Genomic DNA, 15,206 nt, shown 5'->3' with positions numbered 1-15,206 from the left:
GCCTCACCCTTAGTGTGGAGTTCAGCTATCTGGGAGGGGCTCATAATAGAGCTGCTACTCCTCCACATCGAAAAGAGCTAGTTGAGGTGGTTCAAGCATCTGACAAGGATGCCTCCTGGGCGCATTCTGAAGTGATCTGAGCATGTCCCACCAGGAAGAGGCCCTGGGGCAGACCCAGGACACACTGGAGAGATTGGGCTACATCTTATGCAGATGGTGCTATCTGAAGGAGATTATAGACTGCAACATGGTGGCAGGAGAGACTGTAGCTAGAAAGTGTTGGATGGTAGTCTGTAAGATAACTTTGGAACTCAAAAAGAGGTGTTGAGTGAAAGCAGAGGGCATGATTAAATGTTGGAAGTTGAAGAAGGAAAAATGTTTTACATAGGTTATAGAGGAATTGAAACAAACTGCGAGGTAGGCAAATGTTACAACATGACAGGGTAGGTACAGCTGAATTGGTGAAGGAAACTGCAAAGAAGCTGTTTGGTGCATCCTCTGGAGGGAGGAAAGAGGACCTGGGGAGATCTGATGGTAGAATCAGGAAGTACAGGGGCGAGGGGCTGCTCGAGCCGGGAGCGGCGGCGGTGGTAGCAGTAGTGACGGAGGAGTTGCGCAACGGGCTGCTCCAGCGGGGAGCGACGGCAATGACGGAGGGGCCACGTAAGGAGCCGGAGGTCCCCCGTGCTCGATTGGAGCTGGCGAGCTCGCGGTGGGGGAGTAGGTTCAGCTGAATGACTCCCCGGCCTCAATCGGGCGTGGTGGGGCGTGGTCTCCGGTGCCGTGCAGGGAGGGCGGACGCACCTGCACGGCATCCTTAATCACGCCCGCCTAGTTAAAAACACGGGGACTCAGGGGTTGGGGTGTGTTGTGTTGTGACGAGTATTGAATAAAATGGTTCAAACCTATGATCCCTGGACCCGCCGTGTCTCATTCACACCACAGGAACACACTGATTATGTGTTTTAAAAGTATCCTAAAAAGAGAAAGTGATTACACAAGACTGTTTGTGTTCGATAGTGTTGAAGAGTAAAAGAGAAGTAAAATAGAAACTCCTCCTGAAAAAGAAGTATCCTTCTATTTGTGTTGTTCTAATGTAAAAAGCCATTTGACATAATCTTTTTCTTCCTGCATTTCCCCTTCTAATTAATCACTTATCTGGGCTTTCCGGGCACGGATGCAGGAAAGAGAGACGTCAGCAACACAGGGCGTGGATTTGTTGGGAAAGACTGCGTGCTGTGGAGGGCTTTTGGGGATACAGAAAGTTTAGAGCATTAAGACTATATCACCAACAACAAAGAGGGAGGAAAGGAAAGCAAAGGAAAGGAAAGCAAAGGAAACCAAAGGAAAGCAAAGGAAAGCCCATAGGCTATAAGTCATATGTGCAGCAAATATCTTCCCAGTGGCAGTCTATGTTGGTTAACCGTTTGACTCTTTGGTGCAGACTGAAAGTTTTGAACTGTTGGATAGTTTGGGGCTTATGTTATGACAGAATCCTCTGTGCGGAGAGTATTTTTAAGGAATCCAGTTTATATTCAGCTTGAAATTTTTTAATTTGCAGATTCAATTCAATGTTATTTATATAACATTGACTTGAGGTGACCACAGCAACAGTCACCTCAAGTCAAAGGGAAAAAATACCAGACTGTGGACCTGGAAAACTGGTGTTGACTCTCCCTCAAGTTTCATTTTCACTCCTTTTTTGAAAAGCATTGAGTCATAAACATTTAAATATATTCTCTTTCTGGTGTGCAGAGCCCATGTAGAGCGTTAACATGAAGCCTGTGCATTTGGCTTCTTGTCATGGTGGCATTACACTTCAAATTTCAACTGTTGAGGACTAATTTGCCAGCTTCGAGTTGAGTAGTTATATGAATGAACTCAGTGGAATTTTATATTTCTCTCTGCAGAGGTTTATAAGATATTTCTACTGATTAGCGCAATATGAATGTACCACAATGTAAGTGTGAGAACTGTGCCCTGTTGATTTAACTTTATGTTAGGTTTTGGTACAGTTTTTATTTTTTTCTAAGGGATGCACTGAATGTAGGTAAATAAAGAGAACTAGTTTTATTTTAATGCAAAAAAAAACAAAACAGTGTTCCGTTTAGATAACAGCAATGAAAACATTTTCTGTCATCAAAATCAATGAATATTTGTGATCTCAATACTGAACAACACAACCATGATGATCATCCTGGTCATAACTGTGTAACCTCATAGGACATGCATTTTGTTGCATGTATCATATGCTGTTGATCACAGTTGTGATTCTCTTTGTTGCATTTGTTTTTGATATGTTAGCTCAGCAAATCTAGTTTTCTTAATCTTGTTGGAATGTGTGTATACAGTCTCTGAACATGGCAAAGTCTCTGAAGGTTCATTTATAAAAGTAAAAGGCCACATTAATGAGTCCTGATACTATTCAAAAATGATTATCTGATTACTATAAGACTGCAGTGATGATTTAGATTCAGCATAGCTGCACATTCAACCTCTGTCTGAGTCTTCCTGCCTTTTCTTTCTCCTCAGCAGAAGGCTGTGTGTCTGTGGTGTACCTCAGACATCAGATGTCACAGCTCATCTTAGCTTTTAGATGTTTGACCTTTCACCTCTGCGGTTTGGAGTCTTCAGGCTTTCACTTGTGAAGGGGGGAAGTGCATGTCATAATGGGCTGCATTCAGGACTTGATTCATGACCACGAAGAATATGATATAGTTCACTCACACACACACACACACACACACACACACACACACACACACACACACACACACACACACACACACACACACACACACACACACACACACACACACACACAAATGAATGTGCCTGCACATACATGTAGGCTGACACATACACAGACCACAAAACATCTGTGACCAGCCTGGTCCCAGCTCCACTGCTTGTGGTTTATACAGGCAGGGAAATTATGGAGAATCCAACTGGCAGACGTGTACAGCACTGTGTGAACGTTTTGGGCACATTAAATATTTGGATTATGATAACTGTTAATACTGATAACAATACTGATAACACAATTATCATATGACTTTTGACAGAGGACACAATTCCCCTGTAATTACATGGAATTTCAAACAGATTCATCTGAAATTACTAGAAAATTAAATGCACCTACAGACACATTGGGACACTAGAATAAGAGGATAACAAGTCAGGTTTTTTTAAAGGAAACAAAAATAAATATAGTGTAAGGACATTTAATTACTTAATTAAGTACCAATTACCTATGTATCTAGTGAGTAATTACTTAATCAGTTACTTTCCAAATAAGTAACAGAGTAAAGGAATTTTGCAAAAAAAAAAAAAGAAACAAGCAATATTTCCCCATCATGAATACACTGTACTTTTCAATGTGTGGCTGTATTATGGAGTTGTCCTGAATATATGTGATAGAGATTGTTCTCCCTGAGCAACTTACAATAAACTATTCTATACTATTAATATTTCCATCCCTATGCGACCCTATAATGATGAAGCCAGGTTTAACTTAACTTTACTTTTTCTTTCACAATTACTGTTAAGACCAAACTTTCAAGAGGAGTGTACAGAAAGTACCCAGAGGTTAGGCAAGGTTAAGCCACTCCATAATATGACCCACAACCCCAAAAATACAGCATACTTACAATGTAAGATGGAGAAATATTGTTTTTCCAGAAAATGACCAAGAAATCTTTTAAAAGCGCAGCACTTATTATGGAGTGCCCAAAATTACTTACAGTATAATTTGTGTCTCCTTTCCTGTAAAATACCTGGAATTTACAGCACTACTTAAAATTAGTTATGTATCACCTACTTTCCTGTAAAAGCCTGACTTATTAGACCCTTATTTAACTGTACCAACCTTTAAGTATTTATTGATAAAAATGATTACATTTTAATTAACAAAAACAGGATATTATAGCACAAATACCATTAAGGACAACAACAGTCTGACAAAAGGTTGTCGAAAATGGCCAAGAGCCAAGAGGCCCAGCATTATTGGTGAGAAGTGTGCACAGTGTAGTTAGTACATCATCTGGGTTCTCATGGTGCACTGGAGCCATATTCCTCAATGTGAGTGCTCTTAAAATAGCAAGTTTAAATACAGGCATATTAAAATTGATGCAATGACACAGCAAAGTCTTTGTTATTGTTGGTTAAAGGTTGTTGTTGGTTGTAGTGTTTTCTTTTAATACTGGAGGTTTGAAGCATGAGAACCAGTACATCTGTAGATGAAGAAGTAGCTGAAGCTATGATTGATGAAGAAAATTCAAAGTTATTCATTATTCTTTAAGATCATATAAATACTACTGCAATAAGACACCCAGAAAACATTGTGATGCTGAATGACCATCACATGACTTTCTTTTATGGACATCAAGTCTTGTTTGAAAAATACTTTCAAAATAAAGGTATTGTGGACAATGGAAACGCAACCTGGAACCTTCTGCTGGATGTCTTCCGTGATCATTGGACTTTCTACCAAAAGGGAAGTTTGTGTACAATTCTTTCTTTTATGATTTAGGAAAAAGAAGAAACAAAACATTATTGCGTGCCATGAAATACCAACATGTAACTAGTTCCCATAAGCTGATGTGGTCACATCTAGAACACAGCAGCATCACATCTTACAAAAGTTTTTTTTAATTGTTTGTTCATATTCAGAACCACTTTAGTTTTAAATCTGTTACAAAAATTCCAGAGATTCCTAAACTGTCCATCAGCACTCAACCACAAAGCAGTGGAGTGGAGTGCACTGTGCAATAACCACAAACACATGACTGTGATTAGTGGTCACTGTGGGGACTCACTGAGAATTTACAGCTAATGTGATAAGACAGTATAAACATATATAACTCTAAAAAGGAAGAAAAGGACTCATTTGTCTGACATGCACAAATGATTGGAAAACTACATATGATATTCTGAAAATGCCAAAGCTATTCTGAAGCTATTATGACAGATAATTAATAGAAGTGGAAGGATGGAATCAAGCCCTAAATCATTAGAATATTTAATTTCAAGTTTGAATAAATAATATTGCAAAAGCAGGTAGCTCTTGGTCTCATTCTGTCAGGGCTCTGTGTGCGGGCAGGCAGAGAGGAGGATCCAAACGCAGGACTCAGACACTAACGTGAAACTCAAAAACCTCAGCTTTATTGCTGGCAAGAAAACAAAACATGAAGTGACCACTGAAACCGGTGAACAGGAACACACAGGCATAATCTAAGGGTACAACGCAACACCAAGCATGGGAAAACACAGGGCTTATATACACAGGGTAGTAACGGGGGAATCGGCAACAGGCGGGAGACACAGCTGGGAGAGATCAGGGCTAACGAGACAGGGGGAACAAAGCTGCACACACTAACATAAGACAGACTTTCACAATAAAACAGGAAACATGAATCACAACTCAGAGACATGGACTCAACACAGAGACAGAAAATGACACATGGAACTGAACTATACATGATACCACAATTCCTAAAACATGGATAACAGAAACATGAAACTCTAATAATAATCATCATCACAACCACAAGAAAACAAGAAAACAATCCATGATGCAAAATTACACCAAAACATAATAAACTCAAAATACTGGGTCCAACGGACTCAGAACCGTGACACATTCAGTACATGTAATCACAATTAAAGAGAAGCCCATTGCACTCACAGTTGACCAGATGACAACTGTTGACATTCTCCACAAGCAAGGTAAGTCACAGAAGGTGGTCGCTGTTCACACAGTGCTGTATCAAAGCCCGTTAAAGAAAACTTGACTGGAAGCGAAGTGTGGTAAGGTGCAGATGCAGGAGGAATGACCACAGCCTGAGAAGATTGTCAAGGCAAGTTTGCTCAAGAACTCGTGAGACCTTCACAAGGAGTGGATTTAGGATAGTGAGAGTACAACATGGCCCATCGTGCACAGATGTCTTCGGGGCTACAGGCTTTTGGATTTCGTAAAATCAAACCGTTCCTGAACCAGAAACAGCTGAAACATCTTACCTGAGCTAAGGATGAAAAAAACTGGACTCAGATTCTCACTTGATGGTTCAAAGTCCTCTTTTCAGATGAAAGTAAATTTTGCATTTCATTTGGTAATCGTGGTCCTAGGTGGAAGAGCAGAGAGGGCATTGTGTTTTACGAAGTCCAAAGTCAGGATAGCAGTTTGTTGATCAATCTGCAGACAAGTTTTATGGAGATGCTGCTTTCCTTTTCCTTCTATAATGGTTGGTTAAACACTGACCATTAAATTATTAAAGATCCAATCTAAAAACTAAAGAATGTTGTTTCATTCAATAAAGGAAGCTGAAATGTACAGCATGAGTCAGGTAATGGAAGTACAACCACACAACTTGTAAAATGCTTCGTCTCATCACTCAAGATGGCAGAACGGGAGTTCACTGTGCTCCTCTGGCAAAGCCATCTCTCTCTCTCTCTCTCTGACACACACACACACGCGCACAAACACACACACACACACACACACACACACACACACACACACACACACACACACACACACACATCTGCTGAAACATTCACCCCCATCATGGTGGTAAGTGAAAATCAAGAAAGATGTTTTGATCTGAGAGAAATACTACTGGAGGAGAGCATGAAATTCAGACTTTTTAAGTGAAGATCTGAAGAAAGAAGGATTAAGACGGAGATTTAAGAGTCCAAAAATGAGGGTAGAGCATAACAAGGAACACAGTAACAAGGTTCCAAAGTGTCATACTCTACACAGAAAGAAGCACATGCCACATGTTGCTTTCATGCAGTTGGGAGTGACTGGAGGAGCTGCAGGAAAGCAGGGGCTCATCAGTCAGCAGAACATGATATGTTCGCAGTGTCGCCTTGTGATTTCCCCACTGCTGTTGTTAATCTGCTTCCTAACCTCTCCATTTCTTTTTCTGCAGCCAGAACAAAACCCTGGAGATGGGTGGGGAGCAGGGGAGTGTTCTCCTGTCTTCAGCTTTATATAATTTGGATTTTATTTTCCTAAAATGTACAACGTTTCAGTTTGTTTTTAATTACTATTATTCTTGGTTGGATTTTCTTGAAGGATTTTGCTACAGCGGATCAGAGAAAGTAGTAAAACTTGTAACAGATCATCTGCTCAGGCAGTCCATTAACATGCCTTCACAAGCAACATTTAATTGGCAATTATTATAGGACAGAAGGAGTCACGCTAAAAGAGAGATGCTTATTTTCTTCAAAGGAGAAGAGTCCCCATGAAAGACAAAACAGATAATTGATGGTTTGTTTGTTTTTTTCACATTTTCTTTGCTTAAATTATTCGTGACAGTCTTCTGTTCACAATGTGTGTTCCTATTTTTATTGGTATTACTATAATTAAAGAGTGTCTGCATTTCTTTCTTCTTTTGAGGTTGGAGTGAAGAAAAAATAACATACCATGTTGATCTTTTAGACAAACTGCATATGAAAGGATAAAGCTGAAGTTTCTCTCTATTTTTCTTGTTGTTTACAAATCCTTTGAAATAATTCTGTTGCCAGACAAAGAATAGTCACATTAGATGTTTCTGCAAAACCCCAAATTACAGAGTACATTGTTGAAATTCTTTCTTTCTGCAACATCTGCACACAACAGTCACATCACTATAAAGGTTATAGGGAAATATAATAATAATGGAAAGTGACAGGCATACATTGACTTTATTCCTTCTGAAAATTTACTTGCTAACCTAAAATGCAAATGATTTCTAAGACAGAGCCATATGGGAAGTTAACCTTGGAAATTCTTTCAAGGACGACTTCCTACCAACAAAAGGCTTCAGTGCATCTCTTTGATATTCTATTAATGAAGAAGAATCATGTATTTCTTATATAAATAATGCCGTAGAACCATCCTATCATCGCCTTGTTTTCCGTTATCGTCACACCTGAATTATAGTTGCCATAGTTGCAGTACAGGAAATTGACTTGTGTAAGATTTAAGGAACTTTACAAGATGAGTTGTCTGAAAAGACCACACTAACTATGCTAGGTTAGGCCCAAGCTTAATTTTTTTCAGATTACACATACATTATTGCTGAAAAACGTCTTCTTCTTCTTTCTTTCTTTTTTATCGTTATTGTCATTGTAAATACTTGAAGAAATACATGGAGGTGGCTTCCTTATGGTGACAGTCATGCACACAATACACATTGCACTTAACACGTGGCACTATTGCATGAGAACACCATCACATGTGTGGCATTATTGCACATCTTTTACAGTAATGGCTAGCGGACAGAAGTTAATCTTGGGGCCAGGGTGTGAGGAGTCTTTTAAAATGTTCTTGGCTTTCCTAAGGCAGCAGGATCTATGGAGTTCTTCAAAAGAGGGTAGAGGATAGCTGATGGTCTTCTGGGAAGTCTTAATGATTCTCTGGAGTGTTTTCCTCTGTGCTGCTGTGCAGCATGATAACCACACACAGAGGTACTAGAAAAAAGGATGCTCTTAATAGAGCATCTATAGAAGGACACCAGCTTTTTTTGAGAGATGCTGAGGACTCTTTTGCTGGGCCTTCTTTGTCAGCTCTCCCACCTTCGCATCTCAGCTCAAGTAGGGAGGTGGGAACCAGTGTTGGCTATGCTAAACATGCTAAACATATTACTAACGAGTAATCTGAGTATTTTAATGTTTTACTTTATTACACATTGTGCCAAACACAGGTCACAACTGCTAAACATATTGTGTCTTGTGTGTGTGACACACTACAAGCCACATCCGCTAGCAGTTACAATGCACAACATTAAACACAGACAGACTTATTTTTGATCCACTGAGTGATGTTCCATTCTGTTTACTCTGCTGTTGTAGAGCAAACACGAGTTTTGGCTCTCTTTGAAACACTGATATGTCATATATCACTACAAAGTCCAAGAGCAGCAGATTTACAGATGAATAACTGCGTGACTCAAAGTTTTCAACAGCAAAGTTAACATCTGCACATTTCAGAATGCATTCAGACCCGTTTACTTTCAATACATGTCATTTAGTTGTCGATTTGTTTTGAATGGATGAAACTAAATGTTTTCTCTTCAGTCAGTACTCCATAGCAAACACAAAGTGAAAACGTCAAAACCTGAAGTGTCTTATTACACACTTTAATACTTTATGAAACATAGACTTTATAGAAGTTACAGTTTCAAGTCTCTACAAGTGTCCACATCTGGATTTGAGCAATTTATTCCATTCTTTCTGGCAGATCCCATCCAGTGCTGTCAGACTAGATGGAAAGCGTATGTGAACAGGTCTCTCCACAGATATCCTGTGGGGCTTAAGGCTGGGCTTTGACTGAGCCCCTCAAAGACAGTCAGAGACTTTTGCTGAGATTTCCTAAGTGCTGTTTTGGCTGTATTCTTCCAGTGCTGTGTTGTGGCTGAATCATGGACCCAGTCTTAGTTTGCTGTGCTGTAAAATGTTTTCTTTTAGGACCTTTTTTGCTTTTAGCTGCACTCATCCTGCCTTCATTTCTGACCTGTCTCTTTTTCTGTTGCTGAGAAGCACTCACAAAGCATGAAGCATGATGCTGCCACCACCATGCTTCACTGCAGGGAGGGAGGACTAGATGGAAAGTTCGTACTTGTCATCTAACCATGTCGCAGCCCGGAGGATCAGCAGGTAGCTGATCAGTAGCATTACAGTTTCTCTCTCGCTCTCTCTTTCTCTTGCTCTCTCTCGCCAGGGTGGAACTCATTGTGGGTTCACGCCCTCGACCTACGCACCTGTGAAGTGGAAACACCTGGGCCTCATTATTGCTGTCAGCATTTAAGCCGAGGGATGGCAGCTACTCATCGCTGGATTGTTGTGTGACTAGCGTCAGTGTAGCCAAGCTCTCAAAGATTTCTGTATAGCTCTTGTTACTTCTTTGCCTTCGTGCATGTCCTGTTTATAGATTCCCTGCACCCGTCGCTGTGTTCCCTGAGAGGATTCCTTGTCGTGAGTGATTGGAGAGTGGCTGGCAGCGAGCAGTGAGTGACCGAAGAGGAGCAAGTGTTTTCTCCTGTCCTCCCCACCTTGGATTCCCTGGAGCCCATACCCCTGTCACCTTGGTATGAAGCACTCTTCCCTGCACTGTCTGTTGGAGATTCCCGCGTGTCCTCAGTGAACCGTGACAAGCCAGGAATGGATTTTATTTCCATTTGGTGATCACACAATTATAGTATCTGTTGTATCATCTTTGAGAACAAACTGCAGCTAAACTGAATAAGGAAGATGTGTTCAAGGCTTCTTCACTGATTTAAAGAAACCCTGTTAATAATAAGGGTTTTGTTACCAAGTTATCAGAGTTCAGTTTCTCACAATTCACTGGATGAACTCATATCTTAAAGATAGAAAAAATGTATTTGAGTGAATAATAAAACTTTGACTTCGTGAATAACAGTTTATTCGAGCATGTTAATTAATGTGTGTTATCTGTCTTAAAAACAGAAACAATATAACTTTAAATCTCCCTGAGGGGCATATTATAAGGTTTAAGTTCAACAAAGCCATGCTTCTTTTGTATTAGCTGACAAAACGTGAACAAAAAACCCTCCGATTTCAAGTTCTGTCGCAAAACAGCGACACGTTAACTGTTCAATTCAATTCAATTCTTTATTTATTTGTCACATGTAGTTATAGCTGGTACAACATACAGTGAAATGTTTTTTCTGGCTAAAAAAGTACTCCCCCCGACTGTGCAAACATGCTAAAAAGGATTTTACATAAGCTAAGAAAAAAAGGAAAAGAAACAAAAGTTAAAAGTAAAAAAAAAAAAATATATATATAAAAAAACAATGTAAAAGTCCATATGTTTGTGCTTATAAATATATATCCATGACGTGCAAGATATTGCACTGTAATGATTTGAATGAGAAGACTATAAAAATATACATATTTACATAGTACAGATGTATATAATAAGGTACGGATAAGGTTCAGAGAAGAAAGATAAAGTGCAAATTATGTACTGTGTGTGAGATTGTCCATCATGTTGTCCGGTTTGTGTTTTGGTTGAGGAGTCTCACTGTTTGTGGGTAAAAACTCCTCCTGAACCTTTCTGTTCTTGTTTTCAGGCTACAGAGGCGCTTCCCTGACCTCAGTGGCCTGAACAGTTTGTGGGCGGGATGGCTAGAATCCCTAATGATCCTGATGGCCCTGGATCTGCACCTTTCAGCATAGATGTCCTGCAGTGCTGGTAGAGATGTTCCCATAGTGCGTTCAGCTGTGCGCACAACCCTCTGCAGGGCTTTCTGTTGCTGTACTGTGCAGTTCCCGTACCACACCATGATGTTGTTGCACAGGATGCTCTCAATGACACCAGTGTAGAATCTCCTCTGTATATTCTTGGAGATCTTAAACCTCTTTAGACGCCTCAGGTGATAGAGGCGCTGTCTGCCTTTACTAATGAGGAAGTCCGTGTGTGTACTCCAAGTGAGGTCCTCGTTGATGTGGACACCGAGGTATTTGAAGTTGGAGACTTTCTCCACAGGGGTTCCATAGATCTGAATTGGGGTGTGAGTTTTCTCACCTCTCTGTTTTCTGAAGTCAATCACCATCTCCTTTGTTTTACTGATGTTCATGGAGAGGTGATTTGCCTCACACCACTTTGCTAGTCCATCCACCTCACTCTGGTAGGCCGTCTCGTCGTTCCCAGAGATGAGTCCCACCACCACTGTGTCGTCAGCAAACTTCACAATGGAATTAGTGGGGTGTCTGGCCGTGCAGTCCGCGGTGTAGAGGGAGTAGAGAAGGGGGCTCAGTACACATCCCTGGGGGGCCCCTATGTTCAATGAGAGTGTATGGGAGTACACATCCCCTATTCTCACTGACTGTGGTCTCATGGTCAGGAAGCTATAAATCCACCTGCACAAAGATGTACTGAATCCCAGATCTTGGAGCTTACCCGAGAGGGTGTGGGGAACTATGGTGTTGAATGCTGAGCTGTAATCTATAAACAGCATTCTCACATAGTTCCCACATCCCTCATCTAGATGGCTCAGTGTGGTATGCAGGACCTGTGCTATAGCATCTCCGGTAGATCTGTTTGTCCGGTATGCAAACTGCAGTGAGTCGAAGTCGGGAGGAAGGAGGGAACTGATGAAGGGTTTCATGAGCCTCTCAAAACACTTCATCACTACAGATGTTAGGGCTACTGGGCGATAATCATTTAGGCTGGCTGGGCGGGTGTTCTTCGGGATCGGAACAATCACTGATGTTTTAAAGCAGGTGGGGACTACCTGCTGAGCCAGAGAGGCATTGAAGAGGCTAGTGAAAACTGTGGTCAGCTGATCTGCACATACTCTTAGCACACGTCCCGGTATGCTATCTGGTCCCGCTGCCTTCCTGCAGTTTGTTGCCCTCAGAGCTCTCCTCACATCATGCTCAGACTGCAGAAGTTCCTGTATGAACTGAACAACTCTGAAAATCCAAGGAAAAGCTGAGTGTATCTTCTTTAGACCTCATCTGGAATTTGATGGATTACTATGCTGCATTCAGGACTTTATCACAATGGTATATGAAGAGTGGTACCACTAGAACGTGTACACACAGTGTCTCACTTCATGCTTGCTCTTCACCAACCTCTGGTGTCACTTTGTAGTCACTTGTGTTGTAATTGTCTTATTTGTTGCAGAGGTTTTTGCTCGGGAAGTAACCGTGACCTCTTTATCAGAGGCTTTTCTAACATTTAATGCTTGTGAAAAATGTTTTTCTCCTTTACTTTAACAGCTAACAGCATTTTGAGCACAGTATAGACAACGGGTTGCACTGAGGATTTTGAACTATGGTCTGTTGTCACTGCTGAGGATTCGTGTACACAGATCCTTTTTCACTGAGCTGCTGTTTACAGTTTCAAAGTCTTCATCAGAACAAGCACTTCTAATTGTACTTTGCTCCTCACTGTCTTTGAAAAGCAAGAGCTGATAAAACAAATCCAGTAAATGCATTTTTATCTTGACGTTTGGTTTAGTAATCTGTCTTAATATATTTTGTGTTTTATTTATTATATGGGGAACAGGCTGTGGTCCTGTTCTAATAAACCCGAATTTCAGGAACACCTTTAGATCTGTTCAGTTTTATTCATATAGCACCAGTTAACAGTCAACAAATCTTGTCTTGGGTCATATTGTAAGGTAAAGACCCTACTGTGTTAACCAAAGTCAAATGTTCACTCTGATTCATTGATGAAGTGAATGCAAGTCAGTAATCAAAGGTGAGTTTTTGGCCATAACTCACTATATGGTAAATGGCCTGTATTTATATAGCGCCTTACTAGTCCCTAAGGACCCCAAAGCGCTTTACATATCCAGTCATCCACCCATTCACACACACATTCACACACTGGTGATGGCAAGCTACATTGTAGCCACAGCCACCCTGGGGCGCACTGACAGAGGCGAGGCTGCCGGACACTGGCGCCACCGGGCCCTCTGACCACCACCAGTAGGCAACGGGTGAAGTGTCTTGCCCAAGGACACAACGACCGAGACTGTCCAAGCCAGGGCTCGAACCGGCAACCTTCCGATTACAAGACGAACTCCCAACTCTTGAGCCACGATATATCTATAGTATATCATGAGTGGACAGACATGGATGTAAACCACACCTTAACGGTTTGGCTGAGCCAAAACAACCGCAGCAGTGATTCTAGCTACATTCTTTGTTTGTCAGGTGTCCTATTTGGAGAAAACACTTTGAAGCCACTTGAATGTATAGGAACACAATTACATGAGGACAAACTGACTTCAAGAAAAATAAAAATGCTCAAATTGTAAAGTTTGTGAGTTATGCTGTCTTTATATTTTAGTATAGTTTTTGAGTTGAGGCAATAAAAGAATATTTAACATTAAATGCACCAATGTGCTTGTGTACTACTTGTGCACAGATCATTTTAAGAAGTTTTCATTTAGAAGCAAATAGTGTGTAAGCTTGTAAATGCATAGAAATGTGTGGTTAAGGATATAAAAAAGTATATTTAATGGGTTAAAGTTAAAAGAAGTGACAGTAAATAAGAATAGAAACAGAATTTTCAGTTTTTCTATTAATGGAAAATATCCACTAATGATACAGAAACTATACCGTGAATATCTGTAAATAGTACAGAGAATATACTGTAAATCTACAGAATTTTACTGCTTATGGAAAAGTCTGTCAACTTCCATAAATAAAACAGAAAATGTACTGGCAAAAAACAATACCAGGACATTTTCTGTTTCTTTACAGAATTGGTTTTTACAGTAAAGGAGCAATTAGAGGAAGTACTTCAGTCTTGTCATCATGGGTACTGATAGAGGTTTTTGTGGTTAATGAACACTCCACGAAGCCTGTGTGCAACACGAGACAATAAAGAAATGCTGACAGAGTAGGGCAGGTTATTGTCAGTCCTCTTGTCTCTCTGTGGCACAGTTGCTACATTCTGTTACGGAAGGGCCCTCCCTACAGGAAAGAATAAATGTATTTCCCTGGCTGACCAGTGAGGGTAGTGAGTGGCTTTGGGCAGTATTTGTGTTGGGTGGATCATCTCTTCCTAATGAAACTCAGCAGGCTGGAAATCCACAGAGAGGCAGAGGTGGTGTCAGCAATGATCCGTTTGGGTGGATTTCCTTAAAAATACCAAAAAAGGAAATGGTGCTATTAAATCACTGGAACAAGGACTACTTTTTGCAGTTTGACCCAAATCTAACACAGCGAGTGATCTAACAATCACCTGCTATGTTAGATTTGTTTGTTTCCTTTACACGCTCGTAATGACAAGCATGCAAGACTGTATTGTAAGGAAATGGAAAATAATTCAGCTGCTAGGTTTCTCTTAGTATATTCTGTCCAATATCATGCCTTGCTGGGAGTTCGTGTGCATATTAGTCCTCACGAAATACCCTTTTCTCCACATACTTCTACATGTTCTTCCAATGAGTGCTCAAGATTTTATTCCCATCCTCCCTCTGTGAGCGACTGTAGTTGCTGCGGAACAAACGGCATGTGCGTTTCATTGTGCAGCCCCTTTATATGTGCGTGTGTTTGTGTGTATCTTTTCTGGGGCAGTTATATGTCACTTTTGGTCAAGTGTTTTATGGAATTGACATGTGTTGCAAATTGTCTGCCAATGCAGTCACTGGAGTGTCTGCGAGCTCGAAAGAAAGACTGAGACAGTGAGCACACATGGGCATAATTCTTCAGAATGACGATGGGAGTGGACTTACGGA

This window comes from Astatotilapia calliptera, chromosome 11 (genome assembly GCF_964374335.1).
Source record: "Astatotilapia calliptera chromosome 11, fAstCal68.1, whole genome shotgun sequence".
Taxonomy (NCBI): domain Eukaryota; kingdom Metazoa; phylum Chordata; class Actinopteri; order Cichliformes; family Cichlidae; genus Astatotilapia; species Astatotilapia calliptera.
This window is presented reverse-complemented; position numbering follows the sequence as displayed.